Here is a 23,543-nt window from a genome sequence, read left to right on the forward strand (position 1 = left end):
TTAAAGACGATAGTCTTTCTTGGGAACCTTTGACACCGAAATTTCGCTCCGTCTGTCTGTTTGTCTGTGTGCACTTTTGTCTGTTTGTACACCCTTAACGGCACCCCAAAAGGCATCGGAGTGCCTGACCGATACACCATACGGGCGACCCCATTCGCCGCGCCCACTAATATTGCTCAAGGTTCAGCGTTCATGCTTTTGTGATTGTCAATTAAGAAGCAATTATTGCTCATATCTGAGGCACTAACGGCACTTCAATATTATGTATGGGTATTTTTTACTAGAAGAGGCATACATAAGTAATTTTAGGGGTCGTAGCTTTTATAATGCCGCACTGGCCATGCAACACTTGCACGAAACGGCAAGAGTTTCCAATGCTTTGCTAAGACGACACGGTGACGGCACCTACCCTTCACCTTGCGTTCTACACTTTATCAACTCAGACAAAGGCGCGCACGGCGGACCCCCATTTTCCAGTATTATTGCCAGATAGCGCTCATGTCTCACGTTTGACATGACTTGATGCACTCGTTCACCTCCGCTTCACGCTTAAGGCACCTCCAGAATACCATTCAAAACTTTTATTTGATGTTCTGCGTTTATTTGCAAATGCAACTCGTTTATTTGATGCTCTGCGCAAGAAAATTGGTCAATGGTAAACTGGAGGCGCTGCGTTAGAGTGCCACGAGCACGTAGCGCATTGGAACGAGCACATCAAGTCAGGTCACACGTGACACATGAGCGCTACCAGGCAGTTATCTAGGAAAACGATGCGCGCGCGCTCTGCGCACCTGTCTAGGAGGTGATAAGGTGTATAACGCAAGGCAACTGCTAGGTGCCACTACGGTGTCGTCTTAGCAAAGAGTTGGAAACATTTGCCTTTTTGTGCAAGGATTGCATGGTCAGCGCAACGTGATAAATGCTACGGTCCATAGAATTAGTTATGAATGCCTTTTCTAGTAAGACACAAACATACAGAAAGAATATGGACTTGTTGTTATGGAGCCTCAGATATGCACAATAATTGCTTTTTAATTGACAATCGCACATGTAAGAACGTTGAATCTTGATCAGTATCGGTAGGCGCTGCAGATGGGGTCGGCCGTTTGAATTATTGTCTGGCCACTTTGATGCCGTTTAGGATACGGTTAAGGGCGGACAAACAGACAGACAGACAGACAGACAGATAGACCACAATTTTTCATCGAAGTTCCCTACCAAAGACTATTGTCTTTAAAGCTACAGGCTCTGTCGCCTGCCGTCGAACATATGACGTCTCGCTCCACCGCGTGTGACGCGCAACCACTCGAGCACGCAGCAAGCGTAGTTCTGCTGACAAAAGGGGAGCCATTCTTTTACGTCTTGTATACTGTTGGCTGTCCTCAGAGCTCAGCTATTTTATCTCGCTTTTCTTACACTACAGTGGTAGCTTGGAGGATGCGTATTAAAGGGCCATTCACCAGGCCCCATACCAAACTTTTGTGGGACAGTAGAAGTTGTTGCATGTCTGATGAGAAACATTTTGCCACAAGAATTTTAACGGTTTCATCACGAGAGAAGAAAACAGGTTTTTTAAAGTTGTGCAAAAGGAGGATGAGAGGAGGCTAGCTTGAAAAACTTGCCGCTCCTCCACGCAGCCTTCGCAAGCCAAATTTCTTCCCCATTATCTCCGGCATCTGACCAAGAGGTCACATGCACTTGACGGGCCTAAACAAGTCGAACTCCCGAGCATGCAACAGGCGTTGTTTTGTTGACCAGCGTTATCTTGTGGTCTTCTGCCTGCTTCTGCGGGAAGGTTCGGAAACACTGGCTTAGACGTGGTAGAATAGATGAGCACAATTAGTGCGCGAACACGTAAGTGCATTTCACGGCGGTCGTCTGCTCCTTGCGCTGACCACGGAAACACAAATACATGCAAAACGCCGACACATTAGCCCCACATCTCGTTGCAATTCGCGGAAGAAAATTGAAAAAAAGAGGCTCAATTTTTCTTATTGCGTCTCATTATTTATCTAGAGTTTTATTGATTTTTCCAAGCAACAAATTACATAAACTACGCATGCATGGTAATTTATTTTCGCCATGTCACGTGCCACTGTTTGCAACATAAGTGCAGAGTAGTCTACGTAGAGGACCAACAACACTGCATTGCCATGAACTTAGGGCCATTCATACGCGCACGTCATGCCCTCATTCTCTGGGCGCGCGCCAGCAGAAGGGAGGGAGAGCAGCGTTAACCTTGAAATTTCACCCATTTCCGCGGCGCTTAGCATTGCAAATTTCGGAAGATGTGATCACGAACGCTTCGTCTGCGTATTGCGCTTGTCAGCACAGAATTTTCAAACCTTGTGAGTGGCCCTTTAATGGTCGTCGCCACTCTCCTCGCAATGCACACGTGTCTCCAAGGGGCCTGGTCGCTCGTGCGCGCCTTTATCTCTTGAGTGGGATGCTTTGAACGTCTTGTCCTTTCATCACACGTTTGCTGTGGGTTACGGTTGTTGAAGAGCGCACGAAGATTACCGATCAGCGCAGCGGCCGCGCTTAAGAACGATGCGCGCTGCTCACATAAAACCTAACATTTGTGACAATTGGTCACGCAAGCCCTGCGTATACTTCTGCGTTACGTTTGTGCATATTTTTGTGTTTGAGCATCGTTTTTTTGGTGTCGAGCTCAGAATGTTGTTAGTCCATGTTACTTCTAAGTGTTGAAAAAGTATTTTTCACGTAGTTCCTGCTTGACGTTACCGCTACATGTGTCCAGCTGCTTTCGGTTTATTGCGTTTTATTGCACTTTGTTGCTGTAGCATTCATTCTCTTCCTCTTGTGGCGCCACAATGCATCGTAAACACTCAACTATGTTTTGAAGACAAGAGTCACTTCAGTATTTTACTGATTCCTAAGACAGAGGAACCAACCAAGATTTTGTGCACCGCCTGGTTTCTCTGATTTTACTGAGATTCGGTGCCATCCATCACGACGTTTGACACATACAAAACCGCCGTGCGCGTCAAGTAAAGAACCTGCAAAATTATCAGACTGAGAAGGTCGCTCAATGTAATGAGTGTAATTGGTTGTTCGCTGGTGGTTATCACGTTTATTTTATTTACAGCACTCTCCGTGGACATGAAAAATACATGGCTGTTAGAACAGTTTAGACTCTAGTATTAGCTCCTTCGAATTGGTCACGCGAATGAGGTCCATCTAAAAACTAGAATCTCTGCAGCAACTCAACCGAACCGTTCTGCGTGGCACTCACAAGGCGATTAGCGACTCAAATCCCTACTCGTCACTCCACAGCATACTGCCTGAACAGCTCGGCCACAAATTCGCACAGTGGGGATGAAAATAAAATAAACTGGGAGGTATATGAATTCTCTGCTATTTGGCATTTCTAGCCTGCATGATAACAAATTGCCGCTGTGTCATTTATGATAAAATGAAGAACACTTGTAGCATTCGCATATTGCTCTTATTGACAACAACAGCTCATGCATTCAGTATGGTCCAGCTGTAGATATACACACTTTACCGCCGCTTCAACGCAGACTTTTGTGGTGATTCAGCTTGGCAGTAACCTGATCTCTATTACCTGACAGATAGGTGCTAAGAGACGACAAGTGTGCTCTTAGGGTTTGAAGGGCACCGCCTCACCATTTTAAAGTCTTTCTTGGGGATGTTCGACGCTAAAAATTTTTGGTCTGTCTGTCTGTTTATTTGCCTGTTTGTCTACTAATAATGACACGAGGCACTTTAAACGGCACAAGCGGATATCCGAAACGGCCGACCCCATTCATAGCGCCCACCAATGTTGCTCAATATTCAGCGTTCATTCTTGTGCGATTGTCAATTAAAAAGCAATTATTGCACATATCAGAGGTACCATAACAACATTTATTTATTCTGTATGTGCCTCTTTTACTAGAAAAGTCATACATAAGCAATTCTAAGGGCCATAGCGTTTATCAGGCTCAGCTCACCATGCAACGCTTGCATAAAAAGTGAGTGTTTCCAATGCTTTGCTCAGATGACACGGTGGTGGCACCAATCCGTCGCTTTGCGTTCTACGCCTTATCACCTCTGAGACGGGCGCGCACGCGTGTCTCAGAGCCGCGCGTTTTGATTTTCAAAAAAATTGCCAGATAGCTTTCACGTATCACGTGGGACGTGATTTGATGCGCTCGTTCGCCTTCGCTGCACGCTCGAGGCACTCTAACTCAGCGCCTCCAGAATACCATTCACCAATTTTCTTGCGCAGAACAACAAATAAATGTTTCGTTCACTCTTTCCACACGCAATGTTATCGTCTTTCAGTGACTTTTGCAGATTACATGCAGATACGTGGCCAAGTATTCTTGGAGGAGTTTCTGTGTGCGCCTTCATCTCCGTGGTTTGAACTAAGAGCTGCGGTCTCCTATGATCTTCGATCTTGAGCTTATCACTGAAGCGACGCTCGACAGATGGTGTATATTTTTTAACTGTTTGGTTTTTATAACACTGCCTTTAAACACTGGTGAACTTCTTTCAACTGATGTCATCAAAACGTTCATAAGCAAATCTTCAAGAATGCTCGCTTGGAAACTGCTGTTAGAAGTGGAACCTGTCTAAGGCGTAAACGTTGTCGTGCGAGGCGAAGGAGAAGAAATATGACACAATAAATATCCTCAACTGTTCGGCTGCCATGGTCTACTGGTTTTGGCGCTCGACTAGTAAACGGACGTTCACGGTGTGAAGTCGCTGTGACCGTGGTTGCGTTTTCGATGGAGGTGATACCCCTTGAGTACCATGCACTTTGATTTACGTACACGTTAAAAAACCCCAGGTGGTTGAAATTTTTCGAGCCCTACATATAGCGTCTCTCATATTCATAACTTGCTTTTGGAACGTTAAATCTGAGATAACATTATTATTTTGTATAATTCCTTAGTTCTTTATATGATGGCCGCTAACAAAAACCCAGCTGCCTTCCTCGTTATCACGGAAACGAAACAATGTAGCGAACCACCTGATTTTAGGACGACAGAAGGAGCGTTACCTTAGGCCTCTGAAAAATACATTTGCTCAATCCTGAACGAGTTTGAATTCAGATTGACATTGAAAGCACGTCAGACTGAACAGAAGAGAAACAGGAAAGAATTGTTGTAAGTTAGACCACTTTTGGGTGTCCTTTCTTTTTTCATGCCGATGTGCTACTGTGCTTTGCCATTGAAATTACAAGCAGAACAACCCTCTTTAACAGGTACATGAGAGCAACTGAGCATCTTGTATCAACATGAAGGTTTTCGCTCTGATGGCCATGTTCACATCGCAAATTATGCTTGTTGTATGTGATGGGTGCATAGCAAGAGGAGACCCCCAAAGTAAGAAGCGTTAGAAACTCTCAATTCGAGATCTGTGATGTTACCATAGCGTAATAATGTATGACATAATTTCTCGCGCATTGAGATAACTGTGAAAGCTGATAGAAGAGTTAGGACTTTGCATCAAAATATTTTTCTGGAAAACAATGATGCTGTCAACAACTCCTAAAATAACAGAAGTATGTGTGCTACCTGTATTGAGCTGTTTCAGTAATAAATAATCGTACGCTTGCATACTATATACTATAGCAGTTCTGTACAAGCAATCTGTCTGGAACTCACTTCAGTTGCAAGTTGAAGCAAACAGAAAATTCCCTTGACCTTTAAAATATATCAGTAGCATAACAACAGTGTAAGTCAATAAAGTCAACTTAATCTGTCACTGTACATGCTGTGCTACTTTTTCAGTCACACTAGCTCTTACGTCTTTAGGCAATAAGAAATACCATTCTTTTGCTTTAGGTGGGATTTTCTTTTAGCGTGTGTACTTGTGTTAGTGCTTTTACAGTTGCTGGCGCGAACAACACTGTTTACAGTTAGTGGCGCACACAACTCAACGCTGTGATTTAACCTCTAGTTTCTCAACTTTTCTTGTTGTTGTTTAAAACAACATAATTCAGTTGTTTTTGAGATAACTACAGCATAAGCTAAGCGTTTCTCTAAAGTCAACTGGCGTGCAAAATTAGTGCTTGCAAACTCTTCAAAGCACACAAGGAAATCCTTGTGACACGTTTCATAACACGCATAGTCACATGCATACTAAGCAGGCGCACAAGTTGAGCCATCAAAACCTTGGTATGTTCCTCTCATCCAAGTAATTGCTAATAACGCATGCGCGTACAAGATTCTTAGCCATTTTCTCCTCTACTGCGCCAATATCTTGATTGATATGTGGAGTTTAAAGTCGAAAACCACCATATGATTACGAGAGACGCCGTAGTGGAGGTTTCCGGATTTTCGTTTACCTAGGATTCTTTAACGTGCACCCAAATCTGAGCACATGGGCCTACAGCGTTTTGGCCTCCATTGAAAAAGCAGCAGCCGTAGCCGGGTTGTGAACCCATGACCTACGGATCAGCAGTGGAGAGCCTTGGCCACTGGACCACCGCGGCGGGACCGCGCCAGTATATTGGCGTTCAGCATTGTCTTTGTCACTTATGTACTTTATTCCCCCTTGTTCGCAAAAATGTGCCATGAATCTCTTCTGCTTTTCCGTTCGTAATAAAATAGGATTCGTTGTTTCATATTGGACATCTATACTTGCGTATTTTTTATCACAAGTTCTGAGTAACTGGATTTTAATTGAATCATCACCTTGTATGATCACCACCTGAAGTAATCGTCCAAGGAATATACGAAGTCTTCCTAAAATGTTACTACTGTAGCTCGTACTTTTCACTCGTGCTCTATCTTAAGCATCGTTTTGATGTGTAAAACAAAATACGGGAAGTGGAGAAGCATGCAACAATAGCAAACATAAAGCAAGAAAGTAAAATATAACAAGAAGTAAAATGCTCACATCCACTCACGTACGTAAATAACCCTAGACGCATGAGTTGGATGACTCCGGGTCAAGCTCGGTGCCATTGAAAGTTCATAATGCCGTATGCAAATAACCTCGAAGGCAAGACGGTGGTGATATGGAAGCACGTTGTATGAAGCGAAGTATCGCAGAAGCAGTTTATCACTTATTCCACGTCTGCTTATTGGCTTCCATACCTAAACGAGGTTGCCGGACTGGCATTACATGAAGTTTTTTCGAAGAGTGTAACAGAAGCTGTCGGTCGTCTGCTGATTCTTGATGCGCAGGCAGACAACATCAACAGAAGGAATTATTCTTAGCTAGTTGGTGCTTGCTGAAAGTTCGTATTCGCTTGTGAGTGGTTCTGCGTGTCAGTTGTGCTTTTTTTTTTGTGCTGCGTAATGATTTTTAGCGGGCAAGCTGTACGGCTTCTTTTGCGCACTGAAGATAGACGGTGGTGTCGAGGCTTTATTTGTCACCGATGTTTGACAGCATGGCTCGAGCATCGTTGGGTGTTTTTTTCCGCATCCTTTTTAGTCACGGTGTGTACAAATGAAGACGCCCGGTTCATTGGCACGTCACGCACTGCGTATTTAATCAAATGAATTGAAACTGATTGTGCTCATTCGAGCAGGCCTTCTGAGCGGACATCTGCTGGTTATTCATTTCATTTTGGTGCGTGTGGCTGCATTGGATCATTTTGCTAGAGGCACTCTCTTGTTCGACGTGGCGCATTCCAATACCAATGCAAAAAGTATCTCTTTTCTTCGCTCGAGAAAAATTCAACCAAAAAACACAAGGTGTGTGAATTTTAGAACAAATATCAGATTCGTTTTATGCAAGTACGAAAGCAGACTGGTGGCAGAATGATGAGATAATTAGTTAAACACTCATTACATTTAATTGCCAAGATGATCACGGCACAATTGTTTTGCATTTTTACTCAGAATGTAATACTGAGTGCCTTGAAAATATACCACGTGAATTGACAGCGCATCGTAATTCGTGACTGAAAGGGGTATACACCGTTGTATGATGACATATGTTTCATCTGCTGCACTGTCAAGTTCTTTGCGATGTTAACATGTCTTATATTAGGGGCGGAGCTCCTCAGGCCGTAGGTTTGTCCATGAATATATTTTTGTGACTGGTTTGTAACCACCTAGTTGTGCGACTCACCCAGCAGGAGGTACTAGTGTGAGTGGCCCCAAGGCAGGCAGGCAGGCAGGCAGGCAGGCAGGCAGGCAGGCAGGCAGGCAGGCAGACGCACGTAGTGACAGACAGCCAGGAAAACAGACCAACAGACAAACGGCAGAGAGAGACAGACACATGGACGTACAGACGGTCAAACAGACAGACGATTGGAGAGATGCTCGAACGGAAAGACGCACGAACGGATGGACCTCATTGTCAATGACTGCAATGAGCAGCACATGCTTTCCAAGTACGCCCATATGTATCCACATGCAACCTACCACTATCGAGGGACGTGCGTACACTTAGTGTTCCACTCCGCTGGCGCCGCGGCGGCGCCAGCGGAGTGGAAGCTGGTAGGTGTTCTTTGCCGGCAGCAGGTGAATTCACCAGTGCTGCTTCTTTTGCGTGTTTAAGAAAGCTGGATGATTCCAAGCTGTAGTGTTTATTCTGTGCGAAGCGCGTGCATCACCGGATGTACCTTGTGGCACTTTTCACGTATGGTATTTGCATGTGGAGCTCTCAGCTATACGCTACATTGGTTCTACTCATTGCGTCAAGTGAGCTAGAACGCACGCGAACTTTCGTTTTTATTGCTGTAGGCATCCTGTCGCATTTTTAGAAGTTGTGTCGTTCATCCACATGGACAATAAATTTTTTTTGCTATCGGACTAAATGTGTATGTATTGTACGGTGTGCGCTTGGTGTGTCTTAGTTGTGTGCGCGCGCCCAGGAATTACACACTTCACGGGCATGATCCCGTATACAATACAGTGGTGCCTTCTTACCGACGTCAAGTACGTCATGTACTAGGCTGGCGTTGCACGGAATAGCTGCGAAGCAAGCTCTCGAAACCCTGCATTGCCACACTGACTCTACACTCTTAAAAAAATGGAGTGACGTTCTCTCCATTTAGGGAGGAACGGTACGGTAATGTCCCCATTGTTCATCTTTAAATAGAGAAACGTTGATCCCTCATTCACGGAGAAACATGTCCCTCCTTATGAAAAATCAACATGGCTGCCCCCGGGCGAAGCGAGTAGGCTTAGTAAATGCAATGATTCTCGACTGATAAGGAGTACACGGCACTGAAAGTTACAAAAAACCGTCCCGCTGAGCTTGATATTGAACAAAATGATTATAAAAACCAGCAGATGAACCTGTTGCGATTAACACATCGCGAATGAGAACGACGGAGCAAGCAGGTTTCGTTCGGTCAGCGAAGCCACGTTCACTACGAAAGACACAGATACTGCAGGGCCTCACCTGAAGAGTGCATGCTAGGCTTGCTGTATTTATTTCTCGCAGATTCACATAGTGTAGCGACGTTATTCATGCGTTTACGAGTCCGCAGGTCGCGAGTTGTGTCTCCAAACCGTAGACTCGATCGCAGCGAAACCATTTCGACTCAGTAGTGCAGCTTTGATAGATAGATGTTCAACATTATATAAGTAGCTTGAGATGTGAGAGCATCATAGCCGTGAAGTAGGTGGTAGCTAGTGCCATCTGGAGGGACTTAACGAAACTAAAAAAATTGCCTGCCGCGACGTATGTTTTCATACCCACTATCACGGCTCCCTTGCGGATTGTTTGCGCCTCAGCCAATTCAAGATTACTCACTGACACCGGAAGCCTAATATGTGATGATGTAAAGCATATAGCTACACATGCACACATGGACACTTACTACACAAATAGTACGCAACACGTACGCTAACATATACGCAACAAGAGCGCAATCAACCATCCGCAGCAGCAACAAGAGCACATTTAACCATTCACAGCAACGGCCCACACTTCGACGTGTTTATTTTTTTTCTTTCTTTATTGAACTTTGACGTGTTTACTTTTTTTCTTTATTACCGGTTTCGCACAGGGTACACACATCAATATAAGTCACTGTAAACTGTAACATACAAACAGAAGTGATGACAAAACAGCCGCGGAACTATTAGAGATTACAGTGCTGAAATTCCTTCAAGTTCACCAGGGGTTCAACCCTGGAGAGCCATTCCGGAACAAAATCTTGTAGTTTGAGTATATAAATGTACTGAGCAATGCTTTCGCGGAACAGCATACGGGCCGGACGCCTGTCAGGGTCACAGTAGTAACCGGTTATTCTTGCCCGCCATAGACAATGGAGGCCAAGCAGCATTATAAGGTCAAAAGGCAGTCCCTCCTCTTTTTCTACTGTTAAAAACCTGATACCCAGTGAATGTAACGGAAGATCTTTTTTTAGAGTTCTCTGTAAAACATCCCACAAGTAAACCCCTTCCTAACAATGCAGAAAAACGTGATCTATTGTCTCCGGTTTTCGGCAGATCAAACAGTTCGAACCCCATGACATATAAACTCCTCTATCTTCTAAAAAAGTCTTAACCGGTAGACTTGCGGAGTTTAATTTAAAGAAAAAGCTTTTTGCACTAGGCTGAAATTGCATTTTCTTAACACGCATAAGAACATCATTGCCTTCTCCCCCGCTATTAATTAGCCTATACATAGAAACTGGAAAAATCATGTCGCATATGTCTTTATGCAATTTCTTTCGCCCGATCACAGAAAGGTATTCATTGGAAAACCGAACTGACAAGAACCGGACACTGTCTGCAACTTCCTTAAAAAAACCACGCATAGCTGCCGGCATGCTTGCGGTGCTAACCACAAAGTTAGGCAGAACACGACAAAGGCGTAACTGGCATACTGTTCTTGAGAAGGGGTGTTCAACATCTCGAAAGAAAATATAACAATTAACTAGTTGTCGCACGTACAGATGTGACAGGCTTAGTCCCCCCTGTTTTACTCTTCGGAACAGATTTGTCCTACTACATTTTTCCCAAGCAGACCCCCATATAAACACAGCAAATATTTTATGCAGCTTTTGCACAAGCGCCCGTAAGCAACACAAAACCTGCATCACATACCACAATTTGCTCATTAAAAATATGTTGCATACAGTGGCTCTGGCAAACATTGAGAGACAGTTGCCCTTCCACTGCGCTGTCCTTTCGGGCGTTTCTTTTATTTGTTCAGTCCAGTAATCATTGGTGTCTTTGTAATGCTGGAAAGGCACGCCTAGATATTTTACTGGAGTATTAAACCAGTGAACGTTAGCATAGGTATCTGGGGTTGATGTCCAGTCTCCGTGCCGCAACTCCAGACAATTTCCCAAATTAACCCGACTTCCTGTAATTTCTTCAAACTTTTTAACAACGGCAACTGTCTTTTGTACACTCTCTTTGGTGGTGCAACACACTGCTACATCATCAGCATATGCCAAAACCTTTACCTCGGCGTCAAGCACTCTGAAACTACGGATGGTCTCGCTTTCTATTATGGCCAAGCATAAGCTCTCTTTGTACAATGCAAACAAGAGTGGACTTGCCGGACATCCGTGGCGTACAGAACGTTCCAGCCTAATGGGAGACGCCGGGATCCTGTTAATAATAAGTCGTGTAGGAGAGTTCTTATACGCCAAAACTATGCCCTCTGTAATCACCCATTCGACATTGACATGTTCAAGTATGGAGAATAACACATCTTGTGGAACGCAGTCAAAAGCCTTTTCTAAATCAAGCTGGAGGATCGCAACATGAGAATTAAAAGCATCGCAACTCTCAAGGACACATCGCATTGTGTGTGTGTTCATCAATATTGAGCGCCCCTTGATGCCACTCGTTTGGTGCTCCCCAACTATTCCGGTGATTACGGACTGCAATCTACCTGCCAATACGTTCATGAGTATTTTGTAGTCAGTGTTGGTTAGCGAAATGGGCCTATATGACGAAACTGGTTTTAATTTTGCTTTGTCATCCGTCTTAGGTATTAGAATAGTGTGCGTCTCGGCAAACGAAGGTGGTAACGCTTTGATTGCGTAGCCTTCCTTGAAGACAGCTTGTAACACTGGTGAAACTTCTGTTTTAAAAGCTTTATACCACATCGCACCGAGACCGTCAGGCCCCGGCGACTTCCCAGCGGTGAGACTCTATTGCATATTCAATTTCAGAAACGGTTATAGGCCTCTCTAACGCCTGTTTAGTTTCGAGAGATAATTGCGGCGTCCGGCTCAAGAAAGTGTCCTTGAACTTCGTAACCTCTACTAATGCGGCTGCGAAGAGACCCTTGTAATACTGAAAGAAAGCTTTAGTGATAATGCTGTTAGTATTTAGCAGAATTCCATTTTCCTCTATTTCGTCGATGTGATTACGACGCGCTCGTGATTTCTCAATTCCAAGTGCGCGCTTGGTAGGAGTCTCCCCCATAGCCCACGCCTCTGCTTTCGCTCAAAGAGGGGCTCCTCTGTAGCGTTCCTGCTCTACTAGCTCAATTTGTCGTTTCACCGTTCGAATATCTTCTTTATAAGCACCGGGCTCCTTGCTTTCTAATGCTATCACTTTCTTAAGCGTTGTTCTGAGTTCATTTTTTTTCATTCTTTCTTGATATTTTAAGGTACTAGATCTCAATATGGCCTTCATTTTAACGCTTTGCTTCAAAAGCTCCCATTCCTCCCCAACATTACCGGCTCCGATCACTTTAATGTTCTTAATTCCCTCAATCTCAAAATTATTAAAAATGTCATCCCAAAGAAGTTTAGCGTTAAACTTCCATAACTCTCAAATAAATTTGTTTTCTTTTTGTTTAAGTCCCACGTTGCATTTTACAAGACAATGGTCAGAGAATGAGACAGGTAAGACTGTGTAACTATTGCTGTTAGCTAGCGTCTCCCCTGCCATGTATATCCTATCAAGACGTGCGTGACTGCTTCCCTGAAAATGCGTAAATCGAACTTTGCGACCTGCTTCGCGGCACTCCGCAACATCATCCTGGTAAGATTCATTCAGCAAGTCATAGAGCACTTCAAGACTTCTGTCTCGTACTTGGCGGTTATTATATCTATCCTTCGCGCTGGATACACAATTGAAATCCCCCAATAAAACAAGCTGTTTTGGTGTCCGTAAATGTTGCTTAATTAACGAAAAAAAAGTTTTTCGGTCTGCCTCCACGTTCGGCGCATAGACACAAATGACGCGCCATTACATTTCGCTAGTACTAAAATCACAAGTCACTGTTCTACCAGAGTCACAAGAAAAGTGACTTTCAACAATCAATCCCGGAATCTTTTTAACAAAAAGAACACAACCGGCCGAAGTTCCATTTGCGTGACCAACTATGGCATATTGTTTAGACGTAAACCGCAGCATCATGCTCCGGGTCTCCTCCTCACCTTCCACTTTTGTCTCCTGCACGGCTAACACGTCAATATCTTTGTCAATTAACAGGCGATACACTTGAGCCTGCTTTTTCCTGGAGGCCGAACCTCGGACATTTAAGGTTGCAAAGCTCAATGCCCAGTGACTAGCCATCGTTACTCGATAAAAAAAAGGAGGGGTAGAACCGGAGCATGGTGCTTACCGTGTACGTCTAGCTCCCTGCTAGACGTCTCCGGGGCCATCCGGTGGTCCGGCATCAGTTAGCTGCTGGTCCCTTGGAGTGCCAACCGGTCGGTCCACAGGTAGATTGGACCTCGCTCTGAGGCCCGAGCACTGCCCCGGGGTCGCCTTCGCTGGTGGTTTCTAAACTTTGCTCACGTGAGCAGTGCCCGCAGATTGCTCCAGCGAACGCCTAATCGGCGAGCTTGTGTTGATCCCGCGGATCGTTCCGTGCGCTTGCATGTCGCGTCCTCTCGCCGCTTGCGTCGACATGTCCACCAATTGGCTTCGTGCGTCTTCAGTGGAATTCTCTTGGCCGGTGTCCGCCTTAGCCGTTTTCTTCTCCTCGGGTTCCGACGCTGTATCGTAATCTTAAGGCGAAACGAGCCCGCGTTCAACCAGAGAACTAGCCGCGTCTCCTGCCCCCTTAGCCGCGTCTTCTGCCTCAGCGGCGTCCATTGTCTGCTCTTCGATCTCATCGCACGTTGCAGCGCTCGTAACTGCTGCATACGACTGGATGCACTGAGCGTCTCGATGTCCAAATTGCCGACAAATTGAACAGCGTGGCACCCTGTAGTCTCGCCGTACATGACCCGTCCCTTTGCACCGCAAGCATTGCATAGGCCTGCCCGGCGCCACAACTAGAGCCAATTCCCCTGCAACGTGCACCTGGTGTCGAAGGTCCTCCACCGTAACTCCACTCTTTAACTTGAGTAGCATGGTTCTCGTCGTCGACGCTTTGTCGCTGACGCCGTCGACTCTCCAGCGCTCTCGATTCCCTTTGACGACATTGCCGAAGGCCGCGAACGCCGTCCGCACATCCTCATCGGCGACTCCGTAAAGCAGCCAATGAAGCCGCAGTTTTACCTGCTGGTCTTGGAGATCAACTATGAGACACCGGTGTCCCTTCACCTGAAGTTCCTTGAAAGCCAGCAGTTTCTTCGTCACGTCTTCTCCTTTCAGTGTAACCACCCAGACGTGATTAATCTGGTACGCTCCGAGTGCTGTGATGTCCGTAAGCACTCCCGTGGGTACCAACGCATCTCTGAAGTCTTCAACCCTGTAGGGTCTCGCTCGAACGTCTCCGTGTACAAACACAGTATTTAGGGCAACGCGTCATGTTGGCAGATGAGGCAGAATCACTTGGTACTCTTCAGTTGACCTGTTACCGCGGCCCTTAAGGGCCGCTGAAGCCGCTCCGACGGAGCCCTGCGTCCTGCGTCCGTTCACTACCGTGGCCGAAAGCAGAATCCCCTTCGACGTGTTTACTCACACCTTACTATGAACGCGCACCAACTTATATAGCGATGAATTTCCACTGACCATAGTGGCACAAGGTATAAGTAGGTTTTCTTACACTTTTTTACGTTTTGTACTGATACCACAACATGCGCACACGTAAATATATTGTATCTGATGCTTAGACAAACGTCAGTTTTTTAATGGTTGCACAATAATGAACGAAATATTTACTAGAGCTTATCAGGTTTTACCGCCAAGCCATGCATAGAATGCCCATGACATTCCGATCGCTGCGTCATCTCTCGACCACTGCCACTATTACTTTTTTTTCTTGAAGCCTCCAAGAGTGCAAACGCTTGCCGCACGTTAACCATTTCGGAGGTCACGTTTTTTTTTTAAATTCTTCTTCTTGTCATTTCGAGAGGGCGCAGCATGCAGACCAAACTTTGTCTCCGTCGTGGTAGGTGTTCTGTGGTCACGTCGACCTCGTTTAGTTGTTTCGTGTTAACGTTTGCTTATATTCTTTTTACGTGCTTACCACAAGTGTGACCGTTAGCCATGGATACAGTACACCACTAGCCCTTCAATGACAATGTTTTTGATGCGGTAACAAGCGTCTTATCAGTGTATACGTACGTTACAACGCGGGTCTTGCGAGAGAAATAAGCGATGACCTCGCATCCGACGGTATTTTTTCGTGAGCTATGACAGTGGCTGTTGGCGTCGCTGAAGCTCTAATACTTGAGTGGAGGAACTATCGCTGCAGTGCGCAAATTTACTATAACTTTATGGAATGTTGTGCCTACATACTTTTCTGCTTCAGATGCCTCTCGCGATTCGCCTCACGTGTCAACTTGTTATAATCATAGTGCGTGCCACAATTTTGTTGTTAGTGCTGTGGCTGTGGTGGGTATTACTCTGGATTCGGAATACTCTTTTCACAAAGGTGACTGAGCGTTAGTACTTACTTGCTGCGCACAGCTGTTAGTAGAAGTGCATTTTATGTTGAGTTTCTTACGACAAAAGAGAATCATGGACGAGAAAGTCATACTTCACGCGTGCATAATTCCTTCCTACTTCTCATTGCTGGCATGGGCAATTCAAAACGAATGTGATTGAGCATTTGGTTTAACCTACAGAAGTCATTGGTTCACTTTTCACAAAAGTATAGTTATGATGACCTTTCAAACGTTTCTGATGGTTGTAACCTAGTCTGGCGAATAAACGCTCAGCGAAACTTCGCAGCTTGTTTCCCTTTGTGCTTTCACCTGCCGTGGTAGCATAGTCTTATTGGGTGTTGTGTGACTATGCTGGGGGACACAGGTTCGACTTCTGGCCACGGCGGCCGTATTCAAATGGGGGTAAACTGCAAAGAACATCCATATGGCGGTAGTGGCACGTATAACTCTATCAATTGTATATGATCGTGCTTTCACGCATGGACTGTAGAGTGGTATCAGGTTTCCTAGAATGTTGAAGTATTAAGTGTGATGCTTTTTTACGCGCCTCGTTGAATGCATGAGTGCTGTTGGTGCCGTGCGAAACTAAAAATGCGTGGGCTTACCAAGTATTTCGACACCGAAAAAAATTCATTATTTTTGTACACTCTAAGGTAATCGATAAAGCAAGACTGCTTGGGAAGCAGAGCTCCTTGTATTCGTGACAAATTGGTTGTATGAAACAACGCGAGCCACATATGGAAGTGTGCGGAGCATCGTGCGAGTGCCTGACGTTTGAAAAACCTGCACCAAGGAGAGAAGCGTTCCGTTTAGCGGCATGGCAGCTTTGGGTCCACCGGGCCTACCTGTCATAGGAGTCCGAGGATGGGGCACCACTTAGCGAGAGCTCTTGTCGGCGGCAGAAGATCGCCTAGGGCGAGCCAGTCGGCCAGATCTGCGCTGTCGTTGGAGATCGCGGGGGCACAACCGGTCGGCATGAAATTCAGAAAGCGAGTCCGCCGCCTAAACAGACAACTGACGCTGCAGTAGCACATCAGTTCCAGCACTTCCGCTACCTAAAACTCCACGTCACACACACTCTGTTGCCATCAATTATGGCAAGCGTGGTGGGCGTTTGGAAGAAAGGTACAAAATCCATTAAAAAAAAACTGCGAAACTCTAAAGCCTGAAGTTTGCCATGAATGACGCAATTATGCAAATTAACCTACTCAGCGAATTTCATTAAGATTCATTTACCTTGAAAAATTGGCGGTGTTGGCGTTAAAGGGTCCCCAATTTTTTCAAGTCATTCCAGTCATTCCTAGTGAGTCATAGCTGTCAAAACATTTTACCCTTCAAGCTAAACTTGTTTGGCACCAAGCCAAGTTGTGATCAAGCGAGGCCCCCAACCTAGGCGTATATATATACATATGTGTGTGTGTGTGTGTGACGCTAGGATGAATGGGCGACGATGCCTGGCTCATAAACCATGTTTTTTTCCCATTCTGACTTCTTCCTCCTCTTCTTCTACCAACCGTCCCTACTTTCTTACGTCACAGGATTCCCCCTCCCCCCGAAAGATGGCACCGGTTACAAACTACAACAAATTAAAAAAGAGAATAAACAAAACAATGGCCAAGTTCACAGTTTCACATTCCGACGGAGGTTCACAATCTCACTGAATCTTCAAGCCCAACGGAGCATTTCAGTGAACTCTATAAAAACTCTGGTGGGCGAGGCTAACTGTTGCGTTCCGGACAGAGCGGGATACACGTGGATACTGACAGTACTGCTAGAACTCTTGTTCGGGCTGACCAAGGCTGGAACGCTTTGTTGCATGGGCAGCTCGGATGTCGTCGGGGTTGAATTTTTCGCCGTGAATGGTCTAATCCTGATGCTTCTTGCTTGCGTGCTTCTCGACAGACTGTGATGGTGTGCCTGAGTGCTGGCGGTTTGCAAGCAGTGCTTCCGCGTCTTTCTCGGCGCTTTCTGTGGTGTTGCAGTCGGCGGAATAGCGGGTGCTGGGAGCGTTTCTGGCGACTTTTCTTCTTCCGAAGGTGTCTGACGTCTTGTTGGTTTCGAGATCTTATTTTTCGATGTTCTTCAACTGGTGAACGCGCTTCCATTGAATTTGGCGTTCGCCGATGCCCTCATTGAAGTCTTTCTCGTTGTTTTCTGAGTTTGTGAACTTCGTTTTGCTTGCTTTGCTGGAGCTACTCAGGAGATGGCTGTAGTGGCGCCCCTTCTGGAATTGGGCATTCATTTCCTTCGAGGTTTGACGCGTCCTGTAGACAGCTGATGCATGGTGAGCTGGTGTCTTGCTTATCAGGCATAGTTGGTAATGTGCCATCATTATGCTCTTCAAGGGCTTCTTCGCAGTTCACTGCGAGTGGTTCTTGCGCCTGGTAGCTTGCGACGTTCGGTGCGTCTGAGCCTTCTGCTTTGCTTCGACTGTCCAGCGTGTGTGCACCGCACGGGGATGAATGAACATGTCCGGAAAGAGCATGGCTTGTCTCGCTCCGTCCATGCTGCGGCCGCCGTCCTCACCACAAAGAGTCGGAGCCACTTGTCAAACGGGACGTCCGTAGATGCTCCCGAATACTTCTGGATGTTGATGACTTTCTTGGATGTGGCCATGATGAAGGGCACGGTAGATCCTGTCGACTCGTGTGACGCTATGATGAATGGGCGACGAAGCCTGGCTCATACACCCTGTTTTTTTCCCATTCTGACTTCTTCCTCCTCTTCTTCTACCAACTGTCCCTGCCTTCTTACGTCACACACACACACACACACACACATATATATATATATATATATATATATATATATATATATATATATATATATATATATACGCGCAAATGTTTCAAAGTTAGCTAAGACATGCTTAGCATTTAGAAGAAATCTTTTACACAAAAAAATTTTTCGGGGATAATCATAACGTACACCAGCTTTCACCAACAATTCCGTTGTAGTTGCGGGTACACAAGGTCACTTCAGTCACTTTGCGAAAAGAGCACGCTTTCTATAAACAGCGAAATATGAAGTGGAACACTTGTTAGTTTTCAATCACGTGAACCCGTGATTACTCCAGGTCAGTGATTACAATTTAATTTGTCAAGAAGCAGGCTTTTAGGATGTAGTTTCACCATCAAGAATGTTCGATTTGCGGATGGTTTTACTTTACCTCATACGGTTATTTCGCCTCAGCGCCCCTGGTATGCTGTAGATACCGCTGGTGGAATACCTAAAGTTACGATCACAGAGCTCGATGCTGGCAAGCACAATCAGGCATTTCACTTCAATATTTCAGGAGGATGCAGATTTATGAACCACATATTGCAGAACGGTGAAGTTCTGGCCTTGAGATCTCCTTGTGTTCGACTTACGTGCCATAATTATGGAGTCGCACTCAAGATTGACACGTAAGAATACATAATTCTCCGATTCTAGAACCTATATAATTAGTACCTCAAGGAAAACAAGCTTCGACGAACTCTCGATGTGTATCAAAGTTTTCTTTGAGGTGTTCGAACTAATCTCTCGCAAGATGATCTGATTATGTTTTTTAAATATAAGGAACCCCAAAAGTGGAACTAAATAAAGATGGCACTTTCTGAACTAAGTACCTTTTTGAACTTTTTAGGCGTTCATTGGGGCACTTGTGTCGTGATTTTTTTCAAAGTGGTGCCTTTTTGCGACGTAACGATAATGGACGAATCGGAAACATTGTGGGATGCATAACAGCGTGTGTTGCGTAGCATATTCCACTCCCCACTTAAGCTAAAATCCCAAATTTCCCGCTAGTAGCAAGGAACTTAGGTGAAAAGAAAATATTCTTTGTCACGAGTCAGCGTTAAGAAAATATATTCTGTGCAGTGGGAACTCAAAACATTGTTACTTTATTTTTTATGTTGCCATTGCGGAGCGCCTTGAAATCGGAGCTGGGGCAACTTGTAGGCCATCAGAAAAGCCGCACATGTGCAGAGTACAATATCTTGAAATACTGATAATTCAATTTGCTGTCCAACTAAAGAAGTTTTATCAATAATTTGTTGCGCTTATGTACCAGTAACATTATGTGTAATTAAGTTGGTGTGTATATGTGACCATTGTATGCCTCATAACCAACAATCTAAACCAGAATCATCAAATAAGGTTCGATCCATGTTAGTAAGTTAAAACATCATCAGTGCAAGGACTAAGAATTGTTATGTATATAATAATATCGAGGACTGAAAGTGTAAAAAAATGTTAGAACTTTAATAAAGTTTGTTCGTGCAACTCAGCATAAAAATGCCAGCCCGTGAACAGCGAGCAAAAACGTAAATCACCAGAGCCCTGGAACTTCTCGACCACAGCAGAAGTGTGTCCAATATTCATTCAAATATTTCTTGACTATATCATTTAAATATTAGCTCAGAACGTCTGACAATGCTTCAGAAGAAAGTTCTCTCCAATGTTTTGTTCGAGAACAAAGAAAACGGGGAACACAGCCCCATAAGGAACAAAGTGATTATATCATCGAAGTAGCAGTGGCGGACGGGGATGACCCATGCCATATGTTTTAGCCCCTTGGACGCTTAGACGCTGACTTGCGACGTATATTGCTCTCGCTAAAGAGACGGTCAACTCGTTTTAGAAAAAGTTATAATATAGGTGGAGGTTCGTTAGTTGCGAAAGATTGCCGACGAGTATCTTTCGAACTCAATGGAAATAGCAGCACATTATCTTTCATAAAGTGCCCGGGACGGCGTGATGAGTGTCTCAACTGGAACCAGTCGCAAATCGTCCTCAAAAACAAATATAACTATCGATGCCTTCTTCGCAGTAATGGCGTTTTGGACCGTGCATACCTCTTGCGAGCCGTCTCACTATAGCGTGGTCTACAGCTCGTGTTGCCCTTTTCTAAATTTTATGATCCTAAATTTTTGGCTCACTTCGCGGATTTTTCACATTAACAGCTCTAACCACGTCGCTGAAATTTGGCGGATAGCTGATAACGCTAAAGCGTTAAAAATATCTTGCTCAAATGGCAGCGTCCGCCTCAGTAACGTTGGTTGTGACGGCAAATAATAATAATAATATCGTCTATGCTTAAATGTTTGCACAATCCACATAAAATAAGTATACCATCTGGTCCAAGTCAAGATTGAACTTAGGCCGTTTGCGTGCAAAGCAGATGCCCTACCTCAAAGCCATGCGTCTGCCTGAAAATGCAGTGAAATTTGTCTCGTGCTTCACGAACACTCGCGTCCTGTATACAGTCTTTACTATATAACAATAAATAATGCAATAATGCTGCGTAGTACAAGCAGTCGAGTGTTAGAACATGTGAATATCAATACGATTGTGTGATCTAGAGCCGGTCATCAATCTGAACGGTACACACGTTATTTTCGTATTCCCTTCATACTACGTATTACACACGGATAGTGTGTATGAAATGATTTCACGCGCGCAATTCTTCGTGCTTTAAGGGACACGAGTTGCAAAGGACAATTTATGTCAGAGTGAAAGCTCGATGTATGACAATGTCTAAAACGACAATGTCATCAACAACAGTGCCCTACTTTCAAAAAAAATAATGTAAATCCGCAAGAACACTTGTGATACGACAGGCCCTTTGCTAAATAATCTCGATTTTGGCAGAGGTACCACCTACAAATATTCTCTAGTAATCAAACTAGCTTCACTAAATAAATAAAACTTTCTGTGCATCAAGAGACGTGAGAAAATGATGCTTGTTCGTTCCTGCTTGATTCATGGACAAAAGAACCGTCGGGCATTCCTATGGCGAATGGCACGAGTGATTCAAAAGCTCTATTTTTACCTCCTAATAGACCCGACAGTTCGTGCCATCTAGCGGAGCCCAGATTAACCGAGCACATCTGCCATCACAGGTGATGACAGAAAATTTTTGAATGGTCGTTGTTGCTGCTGTGGCTCCCACTACTTTCATTCTTCTGCTGCTAGTGTCGGTAGCCGCGCAGTAAACACGGCCAACGTTGTGCATGGCTACAGTGACATAAAACTTTCTGCTTGAAGCAGGTAAGTTGAAGTACGCTAACCCAATGCAAACCCCTGAAACGTGATTCCATTTAAAAAAAATTGCCAGATCCCACGTTCAGTGGGAATCGGTGGTATGCAAAGTACCCATAAGAAATGGTAATGTGAGACTTTGAAACCAGTAAACCTAAGGAGGTGGAGGTATATGATGCCGCGCATTACTTACGTGTCATTATTACCATGTTTGAATTCAATGCGTCATTTACATTGGTTCTATATTCAAGTCACGTGAAAACAAATTTTGTATATGTGGAGCTAGGGAAACGGCTGCGAGCACGCTATGAGCGTGGTATGTTGTCATGTTCTTTCATGACACGCGTGTCAGGATTATCACGTCTGCACCAGTCATACATTTCGTCATTCATTGACGTCACGTACCACCAATTTTGGTTTATGTAGAGCTAGCAAAACGGCCGCGAGTGGATCATGAAGGGCTAAATTTACTCTAATGTAGCATTGACGTGCGCGCACGCTGAGCACAGCGACGCTACGTTAGCAAAACGCGAGCACTGACGCCAGTCTGACGCCAGGTGCGACCAGTGTCCATCGGCGCGGCCCCACGGCAACCGGCGCGAAATGCGACACCCTGTATTTCACGTCAAGGCGTTACCCAGACAACACTCCGTCTCCCTCTTTTCGTGACAGAGGGACGCAGGACGCGCTGAAACGCGCATGCGTAAAAACAACACAGCGCGGCGCGCGCCTGTGAGTATATGGCCGGACCAGCGCCTGGTGTGGCAACGCCAACGTGACGCGACGAAATGAACATCGGCGAGCATGTGCACCGCGTCACGTCAAAATGTATTGGTGGCTTGACTGTAGCATGTAGTCATGTTCTCACATGACACGCATCTCATAATTATCTAGTTTGCACCAGTCACATACCTTCGTCATCCATTGGCGTCACGTGATACAAGAATTGACATATGTGAAGCTAGCGAGACGGCCGCAAGCGCATCATCAGTGTGGCACGTAGTCATGTTGTTACGTGAGATGCATGTCGTGAATGTCATGCTTAAATGTGTATTTTAACTATGTCGTCCGTTCGTGTTGCGTAATACCGAGTTTGGCTCTTACAAAGCTAGCGAAACAGCCGCGAGCGCATCATGAGCGTAGCATGTAGTCGTGTTGTTAATTGACACGGATCTCATGTTTATTATAATGCACCAGCATCATACCTTCATCATCTATTCACGTCCCGTATTACCAAATTTGGTATAAGTAAAGCTAGCGAAACGGCCACCAGCGCATCATGAGCGTGGCATGTAGTCATATTGTTACATGACATGCATCTCATGATTATCCTGTTTGCGCTAGTCACATACCTTCGTCATCCATTAACGCACTGTAATACCGAATTTGGTATATGTTACGCTAGCGAAATGGCCGCGAGCGCATCATGAGCGTGGCATGTAGTTATGTTGTAATTTGACACGCATGTCATGATTTTCATGTTAGGGGCTCCGCAGCGGAAGTGTAGTGGCTAAGGTACTCGGCTGCTGACCTGCAGGTCACGAGTTAAAATCCCGGCTGCAACGGCTGCTTTTCCGATGGAGGCAGAAATGTTGTAGGCCCGTGTTCTCAGATTTGGGTGCACGTTAAAGAACCCCAGGTGATCTAAATTTTCGGAACCCTCCACTACGGCGTCTCTCTTAATCATATGGTGGTTTGGGGACCTTGAACCCCACATGTCAAATTTTTATGTTAGGGTCTCTCGCTTGTGTTCGCCAAACAATCATGACAAACCGTAGAACTTTTGCAACGTGCCATGTGAACAAAACCACTGCAAGAG

The 23,543-nt window shown here is 45.0% G+C and overlaps 1 long non-coding RNA gene across 1 annotated transcript in view; it reads left to right on the plus strand.

Annotated features, from left to right (window-relative positions):
- The window catches only part of LOC142767103 (uncharacterized), a 49,955-nt gene that overhangs the window by 22,586 nt on the left and 3,826 nt on the right, over window positions 1-23,543 (plus strand). Inside the window, exons 2-3 of the long non-coding RNA XR_012884753.1 lie at window positions 5,237-5,357; window positions 18,996-19,107. This is a non-coding gene — a long non-coding RNA (uncharacterized LOC142767103). The remainder of the gene's footprint in view (window positions 1-5,236; window positions 5,358-18,995; window positions 19,108-23,543) is intronic.

Source organism: Rhipicephalus microplus, chromosome 7, assembly GCF_043290135.1.
Source record: "Rhipicephalus microplus isolate Deutch F79 chromosome 7, USDA_Rmic, whole genome shotgun sequence".
In the NCBI taxonomy this organism is placed as follows: Eukaryota; Metazoa; Arthropoda; class Arachnida; order Ixodida; family Ixodidae; genus Rhipicephalus; species Rhipicephalus microplus.